The sequence below is a fragment of the Caloenas nicobarica genome, chromosome 17 (genome assembly GCF_036013445.1).
Source record: "Caloenas nicobarica isolate bCalNic1 chromosome 17, bCalNic1.hap1, whole genome shotgun sequence".
Lineage (NCBI taxonomy): Eukaryota > Metazoa > Chordata > Aves > Columbiformes > Columbidae > Caloenas > Caloenas nicobarica.
The window spans coordinates 8,827,772-8,840,408 of record NC_088261.1 but is presented as its reverse complement, the minus strand read 5'-3'; positions in this window follow the sequence as shown (position 1 = coordinate 8,840,408).

Sequence of the window (12,637 nt, the reverse complement as noted above, 5' to 3'; positions counted from 1 at the left end):
CCGTTGCTGTACACGCTGTGAGAGCCCAGAAACCAGGTGTAACGTCAGGAGAAGTACGACAGGCCCAGTTTTACTGGCAGGGCATCGAGGCAGAGTGGGAGAAATCCTGATATTAGGTCAAAACTAAAGGCAAAAGTCCTCCTGAGTTCAGTGTCTTGAGAATTTCATTTGGAGAGATGAACGGCGGCGTTTTCCTATGCTGAGGGACAGATGGCAGAAAGAGTTTGGCTTCGATTCAAGCACCAGGCGAAATTCCAGGGGTTTTCATGAGACTTCAGTGCAGAGATGTGGAGCTTTCCAGACAACCTCTCTCTCACATCAGTGCAGATACTGCTGAACGCTGAGCTCTCCTACAGACCAGCTTAACGCGAGCTGAACCTCTGGGAATCAGCTCTCGGTGCAGAGTCTACGTTCGAAAACAAACCCTGCATTTCTCTGCCTTCCATGCGCCTTGGTGATGGTCCGTTAGGGAAATTGTGGCACAGCACAGAATCAGAGCCAGATGCCGAGCGCTCCTATTCAGTTATTTCACCTAAAGGAGAGAAAGGGCCCCTGCGCGATCCCCGGTGCACAGTTTAGAGCTTTACAGCCTGGTGTTCACGCAGGGGAGGAGCAAATAGGTCCAGATGGGGAGATTCACACCACCATAGGGCTCCTCGGCCCAGGCAGGGCCTTGCGGCATTGCAAATCACTGAGCATGCAAAGACACGTGTGCTCTCATCCGAGAGCAAATGCTTTCTAGTGGCTTGATAAAATGCATGAGAGGACAAAAAACCCGGAGTGGTAGCTGCCCAAGTGGATCTCAGAAGCAACTTGAGTCACAGTGGAGGGAAAAGAAAAGATGCACATGGTTAGAAAAGCAACTGTCATTTGTCATCTTTATTCCCGGTAATGACGCTGCAAGCCTCCACTCTGTCTCCAGGAAAGAACACACAGCCAACCTTTGCTTGAGTTAACAGTAGGGTTTGAACTTGCAATCTTCTGCATTACACCTCTTCTACCTAATGTACCAGATGAGCTTCATTAGCTCATCGCCGGCTGCCTCCCGTTACCCTGACAGCTGCCGGAGAGAGGAACATGACAAATACTCCGGCAGTGATTGACCTTGACTGAGTGAGCAGAATGCTTCGCTTCCTCGAGGTTCAGCTGTCTGGGTAACTCAGAAATCAGAGCACAACTCAAACTTTTCTTCCGATGGGGCTATTGCTTGTGTTTCCCTTCTCTGCTCCAGGGCACCTTGTCACCTTCTGCAGGATGGGGTTAAGATCCTCACCTGTGAGATGGAGAACCCTGAGCGTCAGGAGCTCTGCAGAGGGCCCGGCAGCTGCTCTCGGCATCTGTCAGAGCGATGAAGATCCTTCGTGTGTGTTTTCAAGGTAAGTTTGTCTTGAAGGCAGTACTGTTTAGAGAACACGCATATTAATAATCGAGGATTTTCTAAGTGGTTTGTTTATGTCTCTTTGTATTTATATGTATATATGTATGAGCTGTAGTACATTTTGTTATGCTTTGAGAAAACCCAATTCTAAATTGTTGGTAGGGTACTTTTCCTCAAAGCTATCTTAAATAGAAAAACACACCTTTCTGAGAAAACAAGAGTATTTTTCTGAGTTTCCTTTTTCTACCAGTAAAACCAAATGGGACAAGGACTGGGGAACATGCAAATTTGTCAGAAGGCATACAGCTTCATGTTGTCTCAATAGGGCTTGTTTGTTTCCTCTTGATTTGGGAAATAGTTGTTAATCACTGCCTAATTTTAATTTTAAATGGGCCATATTCGTAGGACTCAATTCCATAAGAAAAAAATACCACAGCAGTTGAACTTTGTGCAACAGTTTTGTGCAACAATTGAAACCGCAGCCATAAACACAAACACATGAGTGTTTACAAGATCAGAGCCCTAAACAAAACCCCAATGAGCAATAAATAAATTAGAACTCTAATTATCTGGCTAAACTCAGATCAGTTGGAGGAGGAAACCTAAATGGTTGATGGGATTTTTCTGCTGGTCAGCTTTATGTGCGGAGCCTGGTGCGTTCTGGCTCTCTGGTACCCAAGTTAATCACTGTTGTTCCTGCAGCTGCTCTGAGCTCGCCCTCCCCTGCCTGCAGAGAGCACAGGTAGGTGCTGGGGTCACCGAAACTGCGTTTGCCAGAGGGAATACTCAGTGCTGTTTACAGATACTTGTGTCTTAATCCAGTGGAATAATGTTTGTTTATGCTCCCTCTGATAGCAAGAGTTACATCCTTTGCAAATTGATTCTAGTGTGGTAGTAAACAAGGAAACTTGCGAAGTAAACTCATAAGACAAAAAAAGTCCTGACGTTGTGGCTAACTGGTTTTTGTTGGGGTTTTTTGGCCATATGCTACCAGTTAAAGGTGGTTTATCTTTATCCCCCTCCCCCCAGCATTTAGAATGTTTCATGAAAATTTCGCAGTAAAGCGAATTGGAGAATATAGTACATGTATGAGTACAAGTCAGCTTCCTGTGAGTTGAGAGACTCGTTAAACAACAGGGAGATTGATAGAACAAGTCTCTGTAAGCATACACACAGCCTTGGAAAGAGTTCTACTTAGTAAAAATCCTGTAATAAATTACAGAAGCTGCAGACACATAAACAACACAAAGCCCTTCAGTTTGTATCACTATGTGGTTTATATAACCTTTACTGTAAGTGACAGGATCCCCAAATCCTTGAGCGTATTTCCAAATAACCAAGTAGATGTTTGAAAACATGGGTTAACTCTCACCGCCCATGCTGAAGAGGCTAAACTTGTGCAAGTTTTATGAAAATAAGGGGAATATAAAGGAGACAGGTCCTGGTATAAGTCGCTCCTTATAGGTTTTGGGAAATCCAAGTGGAAAAGAAATGTTGGAAATGATATTTCATTAGATCTGCTGCTCAGGCTTCTGGGTTTTCTATATAGGTCAGAGCTCTTAATAATCCAGACGTTGGTTCTTAAATGTTTCCTTAGGCTGGATCTGAAGCAGGGGGGCAAAGAGGGGAGTTCTCTCTGACCAAGACCCTTCACAGTTCAGGGGCAACTCGGCACAGAAATCTCTGCCTCAAATGTGTGACCTGATTGCCAGAGGGTTTGTGAGCCCATATGTTTTGATGGGTGCTCAGTACTTTTGGTGCCTTTCAACTTCTAAATATGGACACAGGAAGCCTAATTTTAACCACGCACTTTTGGAAAGTGTTGGCAATAGTTTAAAGAGACTGTCTAGACCAGCACGCCTTGCTGCAGCAGATTGCTCCGGGTGATTTATATATTCCTGGTGCTCACAGTCTCTGATGCCTTTTCAGTGTCTTACAGCTGTTGCATTTATGCAGCACTCTTTATCTTGACCTTAGCCCTTGGATTTCTCAGCTATTCTACTCTCTTAACATCTGGGCCTGAAAGGTCACTAATTTACCTTATGTTTCCCTGCTGTGGGTGCCGTTGGGTTGAGTGGGTACATTTTGAAAAATAACACTCTGTTGGTGGGCTGCCTTTGTGAAGGTCTTTCTCCCCTCAGCATCATTGTGTTACCTTCTCCCAGTGCAGCAGCTCTAAGTCATGAAACATCTGCCCTCGAGAGCGTTGGAGTGTACTTGTTGGATCCTTACGTGCTAAAGCAGCACACCAGGTATCCAGTGTGCTGGTATTAAATTGCTTTTGCAGCTTGCCCAGAGAGTAAGGAAGGGAGCTTTATTTGTACTAACACCCTTTTAATGCATCTCAAAAGACCATAATAAACATCTCCTGGACTGTAAAAGGAAAAAATATATCTAGAGGTTGTGGTAAATCATGAAATACTGGCATACCTAATAAAAATTCTATCTCAATCGTTTAACATTTAGTGAAATGTTAGATGATGTGAAACTAGACCTGGCTTCACTTCAAGCCCAGGTCAGTAATGTCACTTGGGGAAATTATGAGAACTTCCATTAACTTTGTATTGGCAGATCTCCCAATCTATTTCGCATCTCTACATTTTTAGCACCCCATGAGCAACACGAAGTGTCATTTCTCACATCCGAGAGCCAGACAACATCGCAGAGCCTCTCTGCGTACAGGAGGCTTCTTCAGAAATTAACAGGTCAGCTCTGTCATTGATTTTAATGAAGAGCTGTTTGTGGCAAATTTCTTCATTATAGGAACTGATGACTGCTTTGGGCTTCCTGTCAAAGCCAGCACAGCAGGACAGAGCTTTAAAGCGTGGGAAAACAGGGCAAGAGTATTAAATCAAACAGATTTTAGACATCTAGGACCAATTTCAGACTCAGTTTTGGAGTCACTGGGACTCTGGTTCACCATACTGCCCTTGAATTGGGAGCCACAGACAGAACCAAGATAGTTCAAGTGCTTTGGGAGAGGGACACTCGCAGAACTTTTAAGCTATTCTCTCAGATACTCTCTTTTCCCTATTTTCCCTGTTAAAAATCCCTTTTCCTCCTGCCCATTCCCCTTTCCAAACTTGCAGACAGATGACTTATTTTGGAACTTGAACCAGTTTGTCTGGAAAGGACTTTCCATTAGAGCCTGAGAATTGGAGCAGACTTTAAAGTGGCTGGTAGTATTTTCAGAAAAGAGGTATTTGGCAAGTCTTTAATGTCATGCTTGCCTGGAACTGCTCTCCTCTTTAATTAACTCAGTAAAAATCTTCTGCTCACTTCATTTTATTTGCTTAAACCACTACAGAAAAATAAATGCATACAAAACCAATAAATAAATCCATAGAAACGTACTGTTGTTTACTGCGATGCAGCAGAGCACCAAGGTCCCTGTACATAATTCAAGCCCCTGGCAAGAAAGACACTTGTGAAAGTCCCCTGTTTTGACACAAACATAAAGGTGGAGTATCCTCCGAGTGAAACACAGACTGTGGTTTTCAGCTCGTCTTCTTGAGCTGCCTTGAGGTGGGTATTAATAATTTAAGTTCAAAGCAGCGTCCAGGATTTCTCAGGCTCTCGGCACATCCAGCCTCCTGGGATGTATATACTACAGAGCCTGACCCGTGACGGCTGCGCTGGGAATACAAGTCCCCGCAGCCCGAGGTGGGAAGCTGCAGCTGAGCTTTTAACTCTGAAGGCCCCAGTGCTCCAGCCAAACCTGGTGCAGCCGCACGAAACGTAACGGCGGTGACCATTTCATTGCGGGCAGGTTTTCAGCCCTAAGTCTCAGTAAGCAAGTGATCCGTGACTACGTCCATTGTATTTAAATGTGACTGAGTGCTTGTGCTGATCGATGCCAAAGCACATCTTAGAAAACCACTCCTGGTGTCAGCAGCCCCTTTGTGGCCACGGAGCAGAGCGGGGACAGCGGTGGCACCTCCCAGCCCTGCCCATAATGCACAAAGAGGGAAATATTTCCTTAGTTCACTAAACTGATGTTCTGGCATTTAGCTTTAAGTATCTTCTATTTCCCTCAGTATCTGACCTTTCCCTTTCTCATCTGGCTATTGCTCTACTCTGCTGGCGAAAAAGCAACAAGCAGCCATTATCAGCCTCATCTCCCCAGTCCCGGCCATTAGCGTTAATCATCTCCTGGTCCAGCTCCCCTGCATCTTCTCTTAGCCACGAACAGTCGGCACACGATGGGAACGACCACACAGTGAAATAAGCGATGCTACAGCAAAACCATGATAAAAGGCCGGTCGTTTCCAGCCGCTAGTGCGACTGTACTTCTCTCTGGCAGGATGCAAAAGAGCCGGGATTAAAACAGGGGGCCCGGTGCCGTAGATCATCTCGCTGTAATTTCCCTCAGGACTGATGTGACGACTGCAGCGAGCTGCACTAGTGGTGGCACATTAGCACTGCCACAGGCTTCCATCTCGCAGAACGTTTCTAGCGCTGGCCGTTTATGCAGCGGTGCGTGCAGGGGCCGCAGGCGGCTGCTCCGTGGGCTCAGCCCGGCCGGGACTGGGAGTGACGGCAGTGCCGCGATGGAGCGGGCTTAGCGGTGCGTGAAGAGTTCACTTAAAAATGGACGGAACAAGGAGAGGGAGAGGAAAAGGGGAAGACAAAAGACGTTAAGCTGAAGGTAGCAGATAAGAGGGGTGATAAGACAGGGAAGGAAGTGGAATCTAAGTATAGAAAGGCACGCACCGGGAATGTAAATGAGGGGCTGGACTGGGTGGAAAACCAACAGAGCTTTATCTGGAGATTAAGAAAAGGGAGATTAAAACAAAAGTTCAAAGGTAAATGCGTGCTGTAGAAAAATAGGGAGCTCTAGGGAGAGAAGGAAGCACTCTGACGTACCAACCTCACCCTCAGCAATGCGAATTTTCCATGTTGTCTTGGCCAAGAACAGGAGAGGAGCAAAGATGGGGGGTTGTAACATGGCTGGAAATGACAAAGAAGAATGGGTGTGAGAGCAGCAATGGAAAAGAGGCGGGGACAGCACTGTTGGAAAGCAAAGGCAATTTTGTCTTGTAACAGTACGCTCACTCAAGCTTGACAGAGAAAGAAGAGGAAAAATACATTCCTGTTGTAAAAATTCTGATGTACGTAAATCACGCAGCAGACTTCATGGCGTGTGGTTCGGTGTGCCCAGGCTCGGCTGCCAGCTCTTGCTAAGCTTGTGCTAATCGTTTCAACCTCTCTGTAAACCGTGGGTGATGCCACTTCATTCCCAGCCTTTGGGGATGGTCATCTCTTGGGGCTATATTGGCGCATCTGTAGCTAATGGTGCAAAGAGTCCCGCTGCCTTGGCAGTGTCAAGAAGGTAGGTTAAGATTGGAGATGCCAGTGGGGCTTTGTGTAAGTCTGGCCCTCGTCCAGCAAAGCTAAGGTGGCTTTTGTACTTTTAAATGTAATTTTACCACTGCGTATCATGTCACAGATACGAAACTTTCTTGGGAGATGAGGTAATGAGCTCAGGTGGGAGCTAATGAAGGTCAGCATGAGAGAGCAGTGAGAATAATGCCTGCTGCTGGGAGAGTTCTCACTGGGAGCGCTCAGGCTTCAGCACTTTCCAGTCTAAATAAGATGTATACTTCTCTGACCTTGTCTTCTCCAATGTAAACGCAGAGCAGGATGTACTTAGAATTAAGATAAATAAGGCCTTACCCAAATAAAACACTAGTCTGCAGAAACAAATCTCCTCCAAGGAAGAGGGTGAGCAGAAGGAGAAACTGATGCTACTCTAGTGGGAAAAATCTTAAATGCTAGAGAGATGAGGGCAGTGTAATGTCTGGGGTGGAGTACAGTAGTAATAAATGCAGCTTAAGGTGGAAGATGCTTTTGCAAAATCTCATGAGTTTTACTAAGTTATAGAAGAAATAGCTTTGACTTCTCTACCTAAACTTTATTTTTAAGGGCACTGTGGGTGATTTTTTTTTTTTTTTTCCTAGATGTACAATAGACAAGTGTCACTAGTCTTTGGGAGAATGGATGTAAAACCACAACATCCTGAAAAAAATTACTAGAAACCTGCATCAAATGGTACAAAGTGGAAAAGAGAGGGAGGTCAAATCAACCACGCTGAGCACCAGCTCAGCTTCTTGCAACTAGAGCCCTGGGGTTCGGGCACCCTGTCCTGCCCCACTGGCACGGGGCTGGAGGAGGGACCAGGGCTGAGCCCCACGTTTCAACACAGCATCCTCGTGAGGAAGGCGAGAGGCAGCTAGAAAGTGGGGGAAGCAAGGGGAGATGATTTGTCTTACAAATAACGATGTGCAAAGGGGTGGAGGAGCCCTGTCAGAATGTAAATGTGCAATTTGCATAATCGGGCAGCCAGGATTAAACGAAGCACAGAGAAGGATAAGGATTACATGGAGGGACGGAGAAGGGAGATGAGAGCAGCACAGAGAGAAAGCGCTGCAGATAGATAGAAAATCAGAGATAAGCAAGAGCAAAAGGAGTTGGCGTACTCAAAGGCAGTAAAAGGAGAAGGAGCTGAGAGGAGCAGTGTGTGTCACTAATCCAGGGTGTATCTGAGCTAGCTAGGAAGTGTGCAAATGAATTTTAAAAGGAGCTTGAAATCAAAGGGGAGTGTCAGCTAGGCATTAAACATCCCCTTTAGTGGTGACCTTGGGAGCCCCGACCACCGCTACCTAACAACCAAACACAGCACTCCTGAACGGTTCCTTCACATCTCATCCATAATTAATTTTGCCTTTGATGAATGGGTCATTCTCCACCAGGATATTTGTCAGCTGTCAAAATCACCCAAGTGGTGGCCTCTGACAGCCTTCTTGCTGTCTGCTGCCCTGGGGCAAGCGCGGCAGCGCTGGTCGCTCACTGTCTCGGCTCGGCTTTCCCCAGGAGCTGGGCTCGCTGTGGACCCAGCAAGGTCCCAGGTGCTAATGCCGCTCAGCAGTGACTGACTTTGCCAGCACCAATCTCCCCTTGGTGCCAAAATTCCTCCTCAGGGGGCTTTCCAGTGCTCCACACAAGCCCCTGCAGCCCTTCTCCCTGCCCTGCTCCTAGACCTCCCATGGATTTGCTTCCCTCTGCTTCGTTCATCCATAGAGAACATGGTTGTGGCCAAGCCAAGTTCAGAGCGATGTTCTACACGAACCCATATGTCGAGGCAAATATGTAATACTCCTTTTAAGACTTGTTTTGTGCTAATGCCTAAGGGCAGGAATTGCATTGAACTTGCTACTGTGCAAATGTAAAACATCAAGAGCGTTTGCTGCCCCAGAAAGCTTGCATCTGATGAGAAAGAGAGCGAGGGAGCGCAGGCAGGCAGGGGAGCGTGAAGAACAAGGCAGGATGGGGCTGTGCTATGGCAATCCATGGAGGTACCCGCTGCTGCACTGCAAGGGAGCCTCTGCTACATTCTGGCAGCTGGAATGGAGAGAGTCAGACGATGCCTTATTAGCATGACATAGAATGTGAATATTATTTTATTTTTCTTATTGCTAGAACAGAATTTGCTCAGGTGAATCTCAGCTCACAGAAATGCAGGAGCAAGAAATGATGGTGGATATAAGCGTTCAGAGAGAGAGAGAGAGATGTGTTTGCTCTCACATTGTGCTGAAAATGTGATGGAGTCTTTCTCTTAAATGTGTCCCTGGTGGTTTTTTTTTTCCCTAACACCTTGAATTGGGATTCAGCAAAAATAAACCTGCTGCTTGACAGATCTATAAAGGGTGATGGGAGAAGATGGGTGAGGGAACTGCTTTTTTAAAAAAAAAAAAAAAAAAAAAAGAAAAACAAACACACCCCCCAACAAACCAACTTAAAACTGTGGGGTACATATCAGTTCTGGCTTTACTAGAAGTGTTCCAGCAGTCTCACTGACAGCTGTGACTGAACTCAATGAGTGAAGCCTTCCAGGTGGGACACAGGGACAATTTGCTACCAGGAGACAGAGTTACTTACCCTTACTAAACGTAGTCCCTGCAGTTACTTTCCAGCAGGTCAGTGTTTCACCTGGGTGATTACAGCTTCCAGCATCTGACCTTGGGTCATCATCTGGGGTTTTCTGTCCCCACATTTTCCCCTGGGTCCCAGTAACTGAGGCAAACCACCCACATTTTAGTCCTTGGACAGGGTACCTCAAGACATTCACTCCTTCAGCTCTCGCAGCATGTCTAAAGGGAGCAGCTGGGTGAAAGTTTAATACAGGAAAATGGGAGTCCAGCCACAGAAGTGCAATTAAGTGTTAGCAAAAAAACACCACCACAAAGCTTTACACGCTCAGATTGTAAATCTCTTCCTATCGCAGTTACTCAAGTCTCTTATTTTATGTAGTGTCACATTTGACTTATTCTCCAGATATCGCAGAATGTTTCAGACACAGCAGGAACTGAACTTCTAATAAAACAGTAAGAATAAAAAAACCCCAACCAGACAGGCCTTCATCAGCTGTTAGCGAGAAGCAGAGCACGAGGGGGAGGGAAGGGGAGATGAGAGTGGAGAAAGGAGAGAAGAGGAGAAAATTCCACCCTGTCTGGCTTGGGTATCCTTTATGAACCACTCGCTTTTTTGCCTTATTCTTTTTTTTTTTTTTTGATACAGGCAGGCTGTACAGATGATTAAGTAAAGTGAGTGGAGAGCTTGAGGTTGCAGATCCATAGATCTGAAAGAGCAGGTATTCTTGAATTTTATGTCATTTTACTACTTAGGATTCTTTTAAGTGTATCATCTCACTCAATTTTGAAAATACTGTCCTCTGTCACAGTTTAATCTTGTACTCTCAGGGATTATAATTTTGATTGTCTAAAATGTACAGCACTGTGTGTGGAAATGATTTCAGGGCTTATTATACTGCCACTGTCTCTTGATTTTTACATCATCATTGTTTATTATGTGAATAAAAGTCCAATCGTGGCTTTCCCGAAGTTTTGCTCCAAGGTTGGTCATTTTTGCTGCAAAGTCTTTGAATTATCTCCATTGCTACAGCACTCTGAAGCTCTGGAGAAGTCAGTTTGGCTCCTCAGAAGGATTCTTGGCTGCTCAGAAGCATCCAGTTCTTTAGAAGAACAAAATTCCTCTACCAAACCAGTGCAGGAGTGCTGTGAGCTGTTGAGGCAGCGGCAGCCATCCACATGCTGACAAAACGGGGTGTTCTACCGTATTCTGACTAGGGAGGTTTCTTGGGTTTTCTTCAAGGTAAAATTGGGCAGAAGAATCTTTCATGCTCTTGGGGAAAAATGATAAATCAGCCAGCGATTTTCCTCTCGTCACAGCTTTATTGTTGTACAAACTTAATCTAGCTAAGGTACCAAAAGTGGAGCCTCATTTACGCCTCACTGTTGGAGGATCAGTCCTGGAAAACTGTAGCTCTTGACATGGAAAGCAACGTCTGAAGGCTTTTGGAAAGAGCTTCCTGGCAAAATGCAACATCTGACACCGCCTATGAGGGTTTGAATAATGAAAATGAAAAAAAATACAGAATAGTTCATGTTGTTTGACCCGATCTCCTTCAGTTTTATAATACAAATCTTCAGCATCTTTTGCAGCTCCACACAATGATTGTGATGCGTGCAGCCCTTGAAACGGCTATTAACTCTCATTTGTATGAGGAATACAGCATATCCTCCCGAAACTTGCAACTTACTCAGTGAATTAATTTTCTGAGACTCAAACTAGGTAAATTAATTTCATATCAGTTTTTAAAATAAGTCTTAAAAAAACCCAGGATTGTTAGTAATTACAGAGAGAGATATTTCGTATTCTCAAAACTGTGAAGCCCAAATTTTCTAAAATCAAGGCAACAGCCAGCAAAATTACAGGGTGGATTTGTGAAAACTATGTTGAACAACTCATTGTGAAAGGATGTGATTCGTATACGATATGCTATACGATAGACTTAAAAAACTATTTTCAAAACCCTGAAGGCTAATGTCTTTATTATTATCATTAAAAAGCTGAGATTACTGAACAGCCACTTGTCTTCAGCTGCTGACATTCTAGAAATACTGTCGGACAACAAAGATTGGCGGTAAGAGTAGATCACATCCTACTCTACAAAGCCAAGAACTCATTGAAACTCAATGCTTCTTTTTCAGCTAAAAATATCAGAATGACTAAATGAAGCTGTTTAACAAAAGCATCGAATTATGATTATAAAAGGATCGAAACCAGACTGGATAAGAACTCATGTGGCTCCTGAGGTCATGGCAATGTAAGAAATACATTGGACAGTCATAATCTTTTGTCCCCCGCAAATGTGTGAGCTGTGATTCTTCTGATGGCGATCACTGCAGTGAGCTGAATTGTAACGACATCTATTCATATGCTTAAAATTTTGCTTCTGATTAATCACACAGATTCAAACAGGACTACTCATGGCAGTAAAGTTAAACAGATGTACATTTGCTTGTACCATAAACTAGTTTTTAAATGCTTGGTACTACATACCATGCAGCAATATTGGGCTGGAAATACCCAGCCTAGTGACAAGCATATTTCACACTTCTGCCATTTGTATTTCCCTTTGCATTAATACGTTAAGAATAAAGAAGGGAATAAGGTTTTCTGATAAAATCCGAATATTTGTTCAGTAATGCTATAAATACTGCTGTTAATTTCTGAGCCTGTGAACTTGCTTAAAGACCTGAGGAATTATCAAAGGAACCCCTGTACTCTATTTTTCTGGTTTGATTTATTTAGTTGAAAAGAGGTCCCAGTGCTCAGCTGGTAGAATACCATTAGTGTGACCCAAGTGAAAATGAAAGAAAACAAGTCTTGGTGGGAGTCCTGTGAAGCTGATAAGATATTGAGGCTCTATATGTTTAAGCATGGAGAGAAATGCACATATTATATACCAATGGAGGAAGAAAAAAAAGAGAAATTACTGGAATCTAAGTGCGTGAAAAGCAGAGAGGAAAATTGCAAAATCAATACAAAGGGAAATGAAAAGAGAATTGAGGATAAACCAAAAGCAAACAGAAAGCAACGATAAAACAAACAAACAAAAACCTCCAACAGTCAACAAATTGGGATCTTTACAAGAAAACATTGTCAGGCTGGTGAGTCATGTTCTGATTTTACAGTTGGCTGAAATAATAAAGCCCTATTAAGTTAAGATGTTCAGAAAAGGGCTTTACTACTTGAAGTGTGTCTAGCATTTCCAGACTCTTAATGGCTCATATTTATTTATTATGAAGTTATTGCTGCTGCTGTTTGGTTTGGGACAGCCTGCAGAAGTAATGGTCACAAGCGAGAACAGTGAGAACACAAAGATTCTGCCCATCT